Source organism: Canis lupus, chromosome 26, assembly GCF_048164855.1.
Source record: "Canis lupus baileyi chromosome 26, mCanLup2.hap1, whole genome shotgun sequence".
In the NCBI taxonomy this organism is placed as follows: Eukaryota; Metazoa; Chordata; class Mammalia; order Carnivora; family Canidae; genus Canis; species Canis lupus.
Genome location: NC_132863.1, coordinates 9,881,474 through 9,894,612, shown reverse-complemented (window position 1 = coordinate 9,894,612; position 13,139 = coordinate 9,881,474). Strand labels below are relative to the sequence as shown.

Sequence of the window (13,139 nt, the reverse complement as noted above, 5' to 3'; positions counted from 1 at the left end):
CAAGTATCACAAACCCTATACTAAGGTATTTGGGAGTGGTTATACCCCATGGCCTTTGATTTTAGTTTGAAGATTGAAAATGACCTTTGGATTTTATTTTGATAAGGAAGTTGTCCTCAGTGGAGATAGACCTCATAGTTGGCATAGAAACAGCGCTGGGCTATTCCTGGGTCATTGAAGACATGGAACCTGGCCCAGTCTGAATGGCTGTTCTCTCCTGGTTGCCTGTTTAAATAAAGGTCAAGAAAAAAATTCCCTTTCTTGGTCTAGACTTCAGGAAGAAATAAGGGAGTGACCATCTTAAAATGTTATCTTAAAATGTTATCTTAAAATGAGTATTTCCTTTTTCTTCAGGCGTCTCTTCATGGCCCTAATTAAAGTTAATGAATGTCCCTAGTGTATGACAAGTGTTGAATGCAATGTAGCTCACCTGAGGTTCCCTGTGGTTGTACACTTTCACGGGAAATGCCCTTCAGTTCCTGTAGATCCATTGTTAGGCAATCCCTTAATTATAGACTTTATCTTTCTGAAGCATTCAAATCACATGTTAGGCAAATAACTTAGATGCCTTTCTAAGTGCTAGAGCTCTTAAGTCAAGTTAGCAAAAGAATTAGCAAAAGAGGCTAACATTTAGGCAAATAAAAAGGTGTGTTTCACAAATGATTCTTCAACTTAGGTGTTTATAGAAAGGGTCCCAGAAGCCTTTGAAAACAAAAAAGGCATTAAAAAAAATCTTATTCTGAGCCCCCAAACATAAACTAAATCAGCTAAAAGTGGAGCTTTTCTGACGCAGGGGGAGGGTTGGAAGGAAGAATGAGAAGTTGGGGGAGCATCTAGGCTCACCTTAGCCAAGTGGCCTTTGCTCGATGTTTTAGGCTCACTTCCCCCCTCATCACCAACTCTGAATCTCAGGAAACCACAAAACCAAATCCTTGTTCAATGGCACAAAAATTGTATGGCCTACAAATATGTAAAATATGAGTTGGTACTAAGTTTTTCTTAGGACCCTGTGATCCTTTTAGATGGTATGGCTATATTAAAGGATGGAACTGAGTCTTCAACACATCCACCCAAGATTCCTGCATAAAAACAAGGGGTAGTATCCTTAACCACAAACAGTTAAATATTCCATTCCTCTGAAACTGTCATTTTCTAAAGAATTTTGGAATTCTTTTGGTCTATTTAAAAGCCAAAAGAAAAACATTAATTTTCTTTTCTTTTCTAGTCCCACCTCATTTTTAATTCTTAGGAGTAGCAGTATTTCCAGCTGTTTGCAGAAGTACTTGTGAGTCTCAAATCTAACATCCAATTTGTGGCAACTGTTTCACCTTCTAAGTGCCTCAACTTTCTCATCTTTGCAGTGGGGTCATAATCAAACCTGCTAAGAAGCCTGCCTTGAGGATGAAAGGTGAAGAACTTAACCTTGTCCTTATCAACTAGTGAGGATTTAAAAGGAGTTACCTATTATTAGTATTAACATTGTTGCTGTCATTATTATTAGATAACTTGTTCATATACTTATTCTCCCTAGTCATGGCTCTGAGTTCTTTCATACTTTTCTGAAAAATCATATGGGTCTTCAGTGTGAAATTTTAAAAATCACTATTCCAGAGGTTTTGAAGAATAAATTAGAGAGTCTGAAGGCATTTCCAAAAATCGGTTGATCAGAGATGTGTTAAATGTTTTCCAGCCTCTGAAATGGACACTTCCAAAGGAGATGATGCTGTGGAATATGTTGCAAAAGAACAAAATTTAGTTCACTCTGTAGACACATTTTATAGTTTTTGCACCATTTCCTCATTTCACTAACTTGTCAAATATGTATTGAATATATATTATAAGCATGATATGTGCTAGAGTTGTGTGAGATCCCAAGTTATATAAATCTTCAGAATGCTTTTAATAGGATTCATTCATGGTCAGGACTTAAGATACATGGTAGCATCTCATGAGCAGAAGTTTCAGAAATTGATTCATTGCTAGCCTGAATTCAGGAAGAACGAAGTCTTCAGAGTAAAGCTCTGCAACTGGGAGAAGTAGAAAATGACCTTCTCCCCATATGTTCCGGAAGTGGCTCCCGTGACTCCTATCCCTAGAAATAGAAAGATCTATTAATGTAGAAGATCTTGAGGAGTATTATCCAAAAGTTAGACTTTACAAATATCATATACTCAGACCCCTGAATTTATGGTAATGGGGCAAGACAGCTAAAGTATTTCCCAAGATGGGGTTTAAATTCTCTGATTTTAATTTACTTACTGATGTCTTTGTGAACCCCCCCCCCCCCACAAAAAAAGGAAGAGCTTCTTCAGAAGCTCCTGGAGGAAACTGCATCTTCAAGTCACATTGATGCTTCATGCAATGCTTGTATCTGAAGATAGAATTTATTTTACCACAGACAGAAAACTGAGGATTTGGTATATCTAAGTGGCCTGTCAGTCCCCACACCCAGGATTTGCACTGGCCATTCTCTGCACAGGAGCTCACTTTTAAAAGGTACACATCCAACATCAATGCTGGCTTGAAAACTACCTAACAGAGCTCATTTTCAAATATAACTTCCCTTCATAGGAAACTGATAGAATACAAGGGACATGTGTTTTATTTTTAAAATTTCATTTAAAACATCTATGTCCAGAATTCTTCAAGACATTTAAAAATACCTTTAATATTGATATGATTCTAAATAATTCTGTGATTTTTCACATGGGAGTATGCATTTGTAGAAAATAATAAAGTCCTCATAGATTTGAAGAAGGAGAAGATAAGATTGTATTTATTAAAATAAAAGCACAGCTTATACAGGTGAATTCATCAGTAAGCATTCTGTGACTGCTTACTATGTGCAAAGTAGTGTCAAGATATATGTGTTTATGTGTGTGTATGTTAATTACATAACTTAAAAAAATAGTCCCCTATGCTAACATATAGAATTTAGTCTTTTGGAAAAATCCCAGTTATTTTTATATATTGCTCTTTTGGATGAAGATCAATTTTTTTATATGAAAATTTCATATAATGGAATAATCAGTGGACCAACCTGACAATGTTTTAAGAACAGAGAAATATTCTGGGTGAAGGAAATTCATCTCAATGTTGATTTGGATATGATTAACAACTTTAGAAGGAATGATATTCTCAGGAGATCATAATGAGCTGTGATCACAGCTATAACCAATTTTATCCAAAATCAGTGATTTAAAATGATTATCAGTGATTTAAAATGCCTGCATGGTGCAATTGGTTCAACTCTTGGTTTCAGCTCAGGCTGTGATCTCATGGTCATGATCTCATGGTCATGATCTCATAGTCATGAGATGGAGCACTGTGTCTGGCTCTATGCTCAGTATTGAGTCTGCTTGAGATTCTCTCCGTCTCCTTTTACCCTGCCCTCTCATGCTCCCTCTCTCTCAGATAAATAAATCTTTTAAAAAATAAAACATCAATAAAGTAATTCTCAGTTTGAGTCAGTTTTGATACACAGCTGATGGGTTAGGTGAGGCAGAAAGTTAAACTACTTCACGGGTTTCCATCAGTGTGTCTGGGGTTTCACATGCTGCCATAAATCCTAGACTTCAGAGAGGAGCCAGCTTCCCTATGTCAATAAAAGAGTTTTGGAAATGTGATGAGCCTGAGAGTTCATAGCAGATTTTTTAAAATGTGAATTTAGACCTCTGGGAAGGATGTGGCTTGAATAATGCTAAAGAAGAAGAACACAATGTAAGGGAGTTAAGAAGCAGAGGATGTTTATTTTGTAACTTGCAGACTTGCCAGCCTGCTATATTCAGATAGCTTTGGAGACAAGGGGTCAACTCTATCAGGGCCTGGATCTTTGCTGAAAAAACCCACAAAAGGCCCTTGTTTCTGCAAGGACCATGGGAACTGGGAACAGTGTTCCTTAACTTTAATGTGTAGAGTAACTTCAATAATCTGGAACTCTAACTAGCCGCCTTTAGCTGGGACAAGGCGGGAGGGGCTCAATGAAAGGTTTTGGGGAAAAAAAAAAAAAGAGGATCTCCTCTTACTCCTGCTTTGCTCTAGGATCCCCTTATATCACAGAGCAGGTGGGGTGATTGAGCCTAGGAACATAACCATCTCTGAGATTACCCAGGATTCTTTTTTTCTTTTTTTCCCCAGGATTCTTGATCAGGCACACAAAAGAAGGTTCTAAGTGTTTATAGAAGTAGAAACTGGGTGAATGAATTTTTTTTTTTTTTTTTTTTAAGTAGCCAGTAAGAGAGATTAAGAAAGGGCAGGATTCTGTACCTTTCAGTGAAATTGGCCTTTTCCTCATATTTATCCAGTTTGAGTGTGAAATTCCTCAGGCCACAGTAAAAGTAGCTCCTTGCCCTGTACACAGCTGACTGGGCCTGCTGCTGCTTTTGGTGGCCTTCCAAACAAGGGAAATGACTTCAGACACCTTCTGCTTTTCCCAGTCCTTCTTAAACCTTGAATGATATCAGTACAAACAAAGTGAAAAAAGTTTTATTTAACTGATTCCCTGGATGTTTGCTCACTGGCTGTACATGGGTAGGAGTCCCTCACCCTGGAATCACTGATACCATAAAAGCAACATTGCATCATAAAAAAAAAAAAAAAAAAAAAGGCTAAACATCAAACAGATATCCAGTTCTTGGGTAGACTCCATCTAAATGTTATTGTAAAGAAAGTTCTCAACCTCCACACTGAATATATTTAAGCCTTAATTTTTGTCAAACTTCCTTGAAAGATAGACGTTAGGAATTTACCTTGTGTACTTTGCAAGAAGCAAACTAAAGCTTACAAAGACATAATGCCCCTACTGCCTCTCAGCTCAAAAGACCTTATCTCCAGTCTTCAATTTAATTTATTAAATTATTACCTGTGGATTGCCTACTTTAGGAAGGGATTTGATGCAGACTGAAAATCAAGTTCTTTTTCAAAATAGATCCAAGTTTTGGGGGGAAGATAGGCCTGTAAAGGGTAAGGCAAAGTAAGGTAAAAATTTTTAGTTGGCAGTGGAATGGAGTTTGGACTTGTTTGGGTATGGAGTGGATTGGGACTCAGTTATCCTATTTGTACTCCTTTAATTAATGCTTCAAGTCTACAAATATGCAGGGAATAAAATAAATTGGAACAATTTGGATCAAAATGGTTACAACTATGACCATCTACTCCTTCATCTATTCATCCATTAGACATTTATTGAGTTTCTGAGGCACCAGGTTCGTTCAGTCAGTTAAGTGCCCAAATGGTGATTTCGGCTCAGGTCATGATCTCATGGGTCCTGAGATAGAGACTCACGGCAGGCTCCTCACTCAGTGGGCAGTCTGCTTCAGATTCTCTCTCTCCCTCTTCCCCTGTCCTTCCCTCCACTCATGAGCATGCCAGTGTGCTCTCTCTCTCTCATAAATAAATCTTAAAAAAAAAAAGACACTTATTGAGTTCCTATTAGTTATCAAGTCTTCTTCTTTCTTTTGAAGAATGCATTCCTGGGGATCCCTGGGTGGCGCAGCGGTTTGGTGCCTGCCTTTGGCCCAGGGTGTGATCCTGGAGACCCGGGATTGAATCCCACGTCACGCTCTCGGTGCATGGAGCCTGCTTCTCCCTCTGCCTGTGTCTCTGCCTCTCTCTCTCTCTCTCTCTCTCTCTCTCTGTGACTATCATAAATAACAAAGAAAAAAAAAAAGAATGCATTCCTATGTACAAAGTGTTCAAGATCTCTGCCATATTGGATCAGGGAAAGGGGAGACAGAGACAGGTTAACAGATACACACATAATCACAAATTATGGTAAAAGCTGTGTTAAATTTAGTAGCCAATGTTTTTGGGTTTTGTTCTTGATTTTGTTTTATATCTAAAATTTCTTTGAAGCTATGCAATAGAGAAAATAATACATTTATTTCTAGATAAATGGTTTTAGGATCACTTTGTTGAAGTGAAATATTTTCTTAAAATATAAATTTCCCATTTGCAACATTCTTCATAGGAAGCATGCAGCACTGTGTCAGAACTGGTTTAATGATCTTGCTTACAAAGTAAATAAAACATAATGGTGTCTCTATAGAATTTAAGTGTTGTGATGCATCTGTCTAGAAGCCTGTTAAAATACATATTGTCCTGACATTTCAATAAGAAGTAAGCTGACTTGGGTGTCTAGCACAAAAAAATCAATTGCTTTATTATTTTATTTTTATCACTTGCAGATGGGTCAAATTATTATCAAAACTTTATTATCATTGATAATACACTAATGCAGTAGGTTGACATAACAATTGACTAGTTGAATGTTGCAGTATATGATTAACCCAAAGTAATGTTATACATTTTCCCTGATTCCATGTAGCCTTTCAGAGGTAAGAGGATTTAAGTAAACCTTTTGTCCCATTGTTCTCAGAGATTAGATGTTATGGAAAAGACTAAAAAGATGAAATGATTTGATAACCCTTTCAAAAGAAGGCTATTATACCTTTACTGCAATATATGTCATAAACCAGAAGAATTGTAAATTTTTAGGCATGCATCTAGTTTATAATTCCAAAAGCCAAATGTATATACTTAAATATATGCAAGTAATGATTTACATGCATACTTGCAAGTTACAAGAAATTTTTTAAAAATGTTAAGAACTGGGAAATTGTGAAGTTTCTTTGAATTTCTTTGAAAATCAGATTTAAAAAAAACTCCTTATGATGTTTTAGAGATATTACTTCTTGAAAGGAAGAATCTGCAATAAATGCAAATGACAGAGCTTTCTAGGTTCTAATCCTGTGCTCCCATTAAAAATAACTTTTGGGTGGGCATGACATGAACTATTCTGTCTTACAAATACTGTAGAATATTTAACGATCTTCAATTGTATTCTGGAAAATAGACTTGCGTTCTCTTTTTCTTTCTTTCTAACCCTACCCCTACCCCCCACTCCCCCCCAGCTCTTTCTTGTACTTTTTTTTTCTCTTTCTGGTACTTTGCCAGAGCTGTCTGTTTCTTTCTTGGAGTCCAGTAATTGAAGGTACTTTTTTGGAAGATGGTTTCAATTATCTAAAGCCAGTGGAATGTTTAACTGCCCCTTGCTATTGGTGAACTTGTTTACATTGGGATTTTAGATGAATTCAGATTACAAGCAACCAGATGTTATCTGCTATGGTAGTTTTTTTTCTATTTTTTTTTTTTTTTTAAGACAAAAACAACAAAAATTGTATGAGGGAGAGGACTTTACTACTATATTTAGGTCAATGAACCTCAAACTTTATAGAAGTATGACCCTTTGGGTAAACTTTTAATGACAACCAGTTGAATATTCAACTATGAGACTATATGGCTTGTGTGCAATAAACAAGATTTAATTTCCACATGTCTTTATGTGATACTGATCAGAAAATTCTGTCTCACAAAAACATTTTGTCACCTATGTAGTTGGAGATAGTAAAATTATAAATTAAAATTAATTCATGTTCATATTATGCTTAAACTTCACAGATTTACTGTCATGCCACTCAGGATAATAGAAAATAAATGTTGTGATATTTAATAAGAAAAAAATCTGAAGCAGTATAAGTCACCTGTAAAACAACAACTAAATGTTCTAGACTGTAGACAATAGAAGACTTATTTCCTTAACTGACAGCTTAAATGAAGGCTTTGTAAGATATATATTTTTTGTACAGGTTGAACTTTAAAATCTAAAAGAAAAGCTGAATACACAAATTTTAACTCAGAAAACAGATAAATTAAGGTGGAATTAATCTTTATGAAAGAATTATTTGCTTTTTCAAGGGATCCAGAATTCACTTAGGAAGGTTTTTTTTTTTTTTTTTTTTTTTTTTTTTTTTTTTTTTAAGTTGGCTTTCAAGGTGATTAAAATATGAGTTAGCCTTCAAAGTTTAATTGCATCTAAATCTTCAAAAAAGAAAATATCCTTGTTGAATCTTCAAGTAGACATCAGGTATGATGTCTTCACTGTAGGTAGTGAGAGGCCATCCAAGAGTTGTATTAGGAATTAAATAAGAGGATACATACACATATACACATATAAATACATGCATGCACATATATGTATACATACATAGAATATAGATGTATATATGCATATATACGTGTAATTTTTTAAATAACACTTAGTATATCTACTAAATATTGTTGATACTCAATTGAATGAATAAAAGAACAAAAGAAAGTTCCAGGATTTTCACAAATAGAAGGAATGCCTGACGGGAGTTGTCACCTTTGAGGGTTGTAACTACTGTCAAAATCATGGTCAGGGAAGAGTTAGGGGAGGAAAAACATTCTTCATCTCTCTTCCCACCGCCTGTTTTACTAGGACCTCTTGTTACATTCACCTAATTGGAAGCCAGATAGATGGCAAGGGTGCCAGCTGAAACAGTAGGTAGGGGGTCAACTTCCTACTTCCTTCCAGGCAAAAACAGGGCAGAGAAGTATGGGAATAGATATGGAGGAACAGAGAAGGAAAAGCCCAGTTGTATCTCCCATGGGTCTACCCAGGGTAGTTCTCATAATTTGAACCTAGTGGAAAAATGCTATTGACAGTTATTTTACCTATGTAGATTATAATCTTTCTAGGCAATGAATCTAATTAGTAATCCAAACACTGTTTCTCTTTGATTCAGACTTTTTTTTTTCCAAATGAGAATTCTCTGATTATGAACCAAATACTTAATGAATCTTAAAATTGCATAACAATATTTATTTTTCAATATATACTGTGTATGGCCCTTTAATAGTCAGCTATACACACAAAACACACTTGACAAATCAATATTAAGTTGTAAAATAATTTGAGAGATTAAAAAATGAAACATCAGCTATCATTTTTGTTTGGATTTTACCCATCCTACAGATTCATATTTACAAATAAAAAATGAGACTAATTATTTGCTAAGTTATAAGAGGAATTAAAGTTTTTTAAAGACAATTTTATGGAAAAGAAGTTAGACAGAAAATAGATTAATTGAAAAAAGTATCAAATAGGCATGTAAAGCTTATTAAATCTCAAAGGTTTAAATTCATATATATGTAATACTTCAAAAACTCATAGAGAATGTATTCTCTGATAGTGGATTTAAGCTAGATATTAATAACAAAATGTTAAATTAAAAAATATCTAAATATTTAGCAACAAGAAATGACCTAAATAATCATGGAGTTAAAATATCACAGTGGACATTAGAAAAAATATTTTGAAATGATCATGAAAACATATATGTACAACTTTATGCTAATATATTTGAATATTTTTTTAAGTTCACAAATTCCTTTGGCTTAAAATATTGACTTAAAATTTTTAAAAGAAATTTAAACTATCATCTAAAGCTTTCCCACAAAGAAGACATCTAGGTATCTTGATTATACTAGATATCTTTACTTAAACACTGTTGTTGGGGTTGTAAATTGGTATAGACATTATAGAAACAGTATAGAGTTCCTCAGAAAACTAAAGGTAATACTACCATATGATCTAGCAATTCCACTTCTGGGTGCATATCCAAAGAAAGTAGAATCAGTGTTTTGAAGAAATATTTTCACTCCCATGTTCATTGTAGCATTATTACAATAGCTGAGATATGGAAAGTATCTATCAATGGATGAATGGATAAAGAAATTGTGATCTGTATCTATAGCTATCTATGTATCCATCATCTATCTTTCTATAATGGAATCTTATTCAGCTGTAAAAATGAGGAAATCATGCCATTTTTGACAATATGGTTGAATCTGGAAAAAATTATGCTAGGTGAAATAAACCAGACAGAAATAAATACTATGTGATCTCATATTTGAAACCTAAACAAGTCAAACTCATAGACACAGAGAATAGAATAGTGGTTGCCAAGGAATGGGGGTGGGGTAAATGGGGGGATGTTGGTCAAAGGGTACAAGTTTGTAAATTCTGGGGATATAATATATAGCATGGCGACTGTGATAAGAGGTATTATACTGTATACCTGGAGTTTGCTGAGAATGAATCTTTTTAAGAATATTTTATTTTAAATATTATTTATTTGAGAGAGAGAGAGAGAGAGAGAGAGAGAGAGAGAGAGAGAGAGAACAGGAGCAGTAAGGAGGGGTAGAGAGAGAGGGAGAAGCAGACTATACACTGAGCAAGGAGCCTGAGGCAGGGCTCAATCCCAGGACTTCAAAATCATGACCTGAGCAGAAGGTAGATGTTTAACCAATTGAGCTACCCAAGGTGTCCTAGTGAGAATGAATCTTAAGTGTTCTTAACTATGTTAGATGATAGACATGTTAATTAACTTGATTGTAGTTATCATTTCACAGCTTGTAAGTATATAAAATCATCATGTTATATACCTTTAATACAATTTTTATTTGTCAAAAAACAAAATAAAATTTAAAAATAGCTTAAAAATTAAGCCAGTTGGGGATCCCTGGGTGGTGTAGCAGTTTGGCGCCTGCCTTTAGCCCAGGGCGTGATTCTGGAGACCCGGGATCGAATCCCACGTCGGGCTCCCGGTGCATGGAGTCTGCTTCTCCCTCTGCCTGTGTCTCTGCCTGTGTGTGTGTGTGTGTGTGTGTGTGTGTGTGTGACTATCATAAATAAATAAAAATTAAAAAAAAATTAAGCCCATAAAAATTTAAAATACATATATATGTATATATGTTTTATATGTAGATATATATGTGTATATATGTTTTAAAGAAGAAAATATTATGCAATTTATAACTTCAGAAAATATCAAATTTGGGGGAATTATCAGATTCCTAGGAATTCAACAAAATGCATACAAGACCTCTACAAAGGGCACCTGGGTGACTCAGTAGTTGAGCATCTGCCTTTGGCTCAGGTTGTGATCCTGGGGATCAAGTCCTGCATCAGGCTCCCTGAAGAGGGAGACTACTTCTCCCTCTGCCTAGGTCTCTGCCTCTCTCTGTGTCTCTCATGAATAAATAAAAATCTTAAAAAAAAAAAAAAAGAGACCTCTACATACAAAATTCAAAACATTACTTAGAGAAATAAAGTAAGACATAAATTAATGGAAAGATATGCCATGTTCAGTAAATTAAAAGACAGATCCAAGGTGATCTTTAGCGCAGTAAATAAAAATTTTCAGCACCTAACTTTGGTGAATGTGTGTATATGTGGTGTGTGTGTGTGTGTGTGAGTGCGCGCGTGTGTGTGATGTAGCAAGATGAGTCTAAAAAAAAAATAAGGAAATTAAGAACCCAAAATTGCAAGAAAGTTTTGAAAGGAACAAACTTGGTAGACTTATATTCCCCACTATTAAGATCTCTTAAAAATGATTGGGAATAGGTATAAACAAGGGTTCTGGAATTTGGGTCATGTTCCATAGTTTGTTCTTGGGGGGTGGTACAGGACGTTGTTCCTTTTGTAGACATTCACCTAGCCATACAACTTAAGATTTGTCTACTTTGTTGTATGTGCATTACATTTGAATGAATACTTCCAAAGTCAATATAGCAGCATATTAAAATTTAATATAGATGGGCGGCAAATACACAGGTTATTCTCTATGTGTTTCTACATGCTTATAATACCTTAATAATTTCAAAAGAGATAATTCAAAAAAATAATTTTGATTTAGGCTGTACTTTAATTATAGATGTGTATAGGGCCAAACAATACCAAACTTTGCCTTCACTGTACTATACCACGATTTTCCCTTCATCAGGCCCTAGCAAAAACTATTGCAGAGTGAGAAGATATGAAAAGTCTGGTAAATGCTGTAGATTACGATATCTTGTACATCTATGATCTGGGGAATAATGGCAGGATTCTGGACACACAGAGTTAGATTGATAGCCAGTAAAATGTCTCAACAGCTATAGAAAATGGGTGTTTGGGAAAGAGAGAAACCCAGAACACTCTGAGTACTACAGCTGTCAGTGAGTAAATGTTCATTTGATAAACTACCAGATCACCTCTAAAAGTGCTTTTGTCTGAGGGCAGTTCACTCAACACTCAATTACTCAGGGACTCTGTATCTGGGTCTTCAATTTTTCGCCTTCATTTTAAGAGCCACTATCTGAGGGATAAGAGAAGAAAGTAGTGCAGCACTCTGCTTCTTCTTATTTGTTGTCTGCTCTGTTGGCTAGAGTGGACATTTGTCCATGTTCCTTCTTAAATGTTTAGGGACAAATGGTCAAATCCAGAGTCAAACTCTCCATGTTTAATTACATTTTAATATTTACTTAAAATACACTATTATTGTTATTAATTTCTCATTGGCTTGTAGTTCAATGCAACATGCTTTGTCTATGTTCAGTTTGACTAAATTAATTTGAAAACAAAAGTCTGAGAACTGAAAACTTGAGTTTTTCTAGTGGGATTTATTTTTTGAGGAGTGACGTCTAGGACATATTATCTTATTGGTTGGTTTTCATATCATTATCATCAATGATCATTATCAACCAATATTTACTCATTTTCTGGTGCATACACAAAATGGGAAAAGAAAAATATGTCTAGGTTTAATGTGGGTACAAACTCGAAGGCCTAAAAGGACCACGGACATAATCTAAAAGAGCAAAGTGGTCCTGGGGTAAGACAAACAAGAAAGGGTGTGCCATTATAAATGGAGCCTGATAATTTGCCTCAATGTCCTGAAGACCATGAGGTGTGGTCTTAAACTGGCATTTTCTGAACATGACTGGCTCTACTCAGTTCCAACTGATATAGTATTGCAGGAATTTGGGTACTCTATTGCTATGAAATCTTGATTTTTCAAAAGAAACTTAAAATATCTCTCTCTCAAACAAACAAACATGAAATCTTCCAATTTCAAAACCAATCCAGTTAGAAAATAACAAGCACTATTGCAATCACCATGCACCAAACAGAATACTTTCTAAGGGCTATTTATGGTGTGGACCTGTGAACCTCAGCCTTCCAACATAGGGGAAATAGGACACACAGTTTATATAAAAGGGTATGAAACAATACTAAATACAAAATGCATTCATGTATTTCTTCACTAATAAAATAGTATTTACTAGGTGCCATCTAGGCCTCATACCCCATGTGGGTTCCTAGGGTTACTAAGCTGAACAAACATGTTTCCTTTTGCCAAGCAGCCTCTGGTCTGGGAAAAAACAAACAAACAAACAAACAAATCACTAGATTAGTTATTAAACAACTCTAATAGTAATAGGAATAATTGGTG

General features: G+C 35.2%; 1 protein-coding gene and 1 long non-coding RNA gene across 9 annotated transcripts in view; both read left to right on the top strand.

Annotated features, from left to right (window-relative positions):
• The window catches only part of MACROD2 (mono-ADP ribosylhydrolase 2), a 1,923,575-nt gene that overhangs the window by 927,817 nt on the left and 982,619 nt on the right, over nucleotides 1-13,139 (top strand). The window lies entirely within an intron of this gene.
• Nucleotides 1-13,139, top strand: part of LOC140618057 (uncharacterized) — a 59,258-nt gene that overhangs the window by 15,790 nt on the left and 30,329 nt on the right. For all 5 annotated transcript variants that reach the window (XR_012018227.1, XR_012018225.1, XR_012018223.1 and 2 more), the window contains exon 3: nucleotides 1,226-1,408. This is a non-coding gene — a long non-coding RNA (uncharacterized lncRNA). The remainder of the gene's footprint in view (nucleotides 1-1,225; nucleotides 1,409-13,139) is intronic.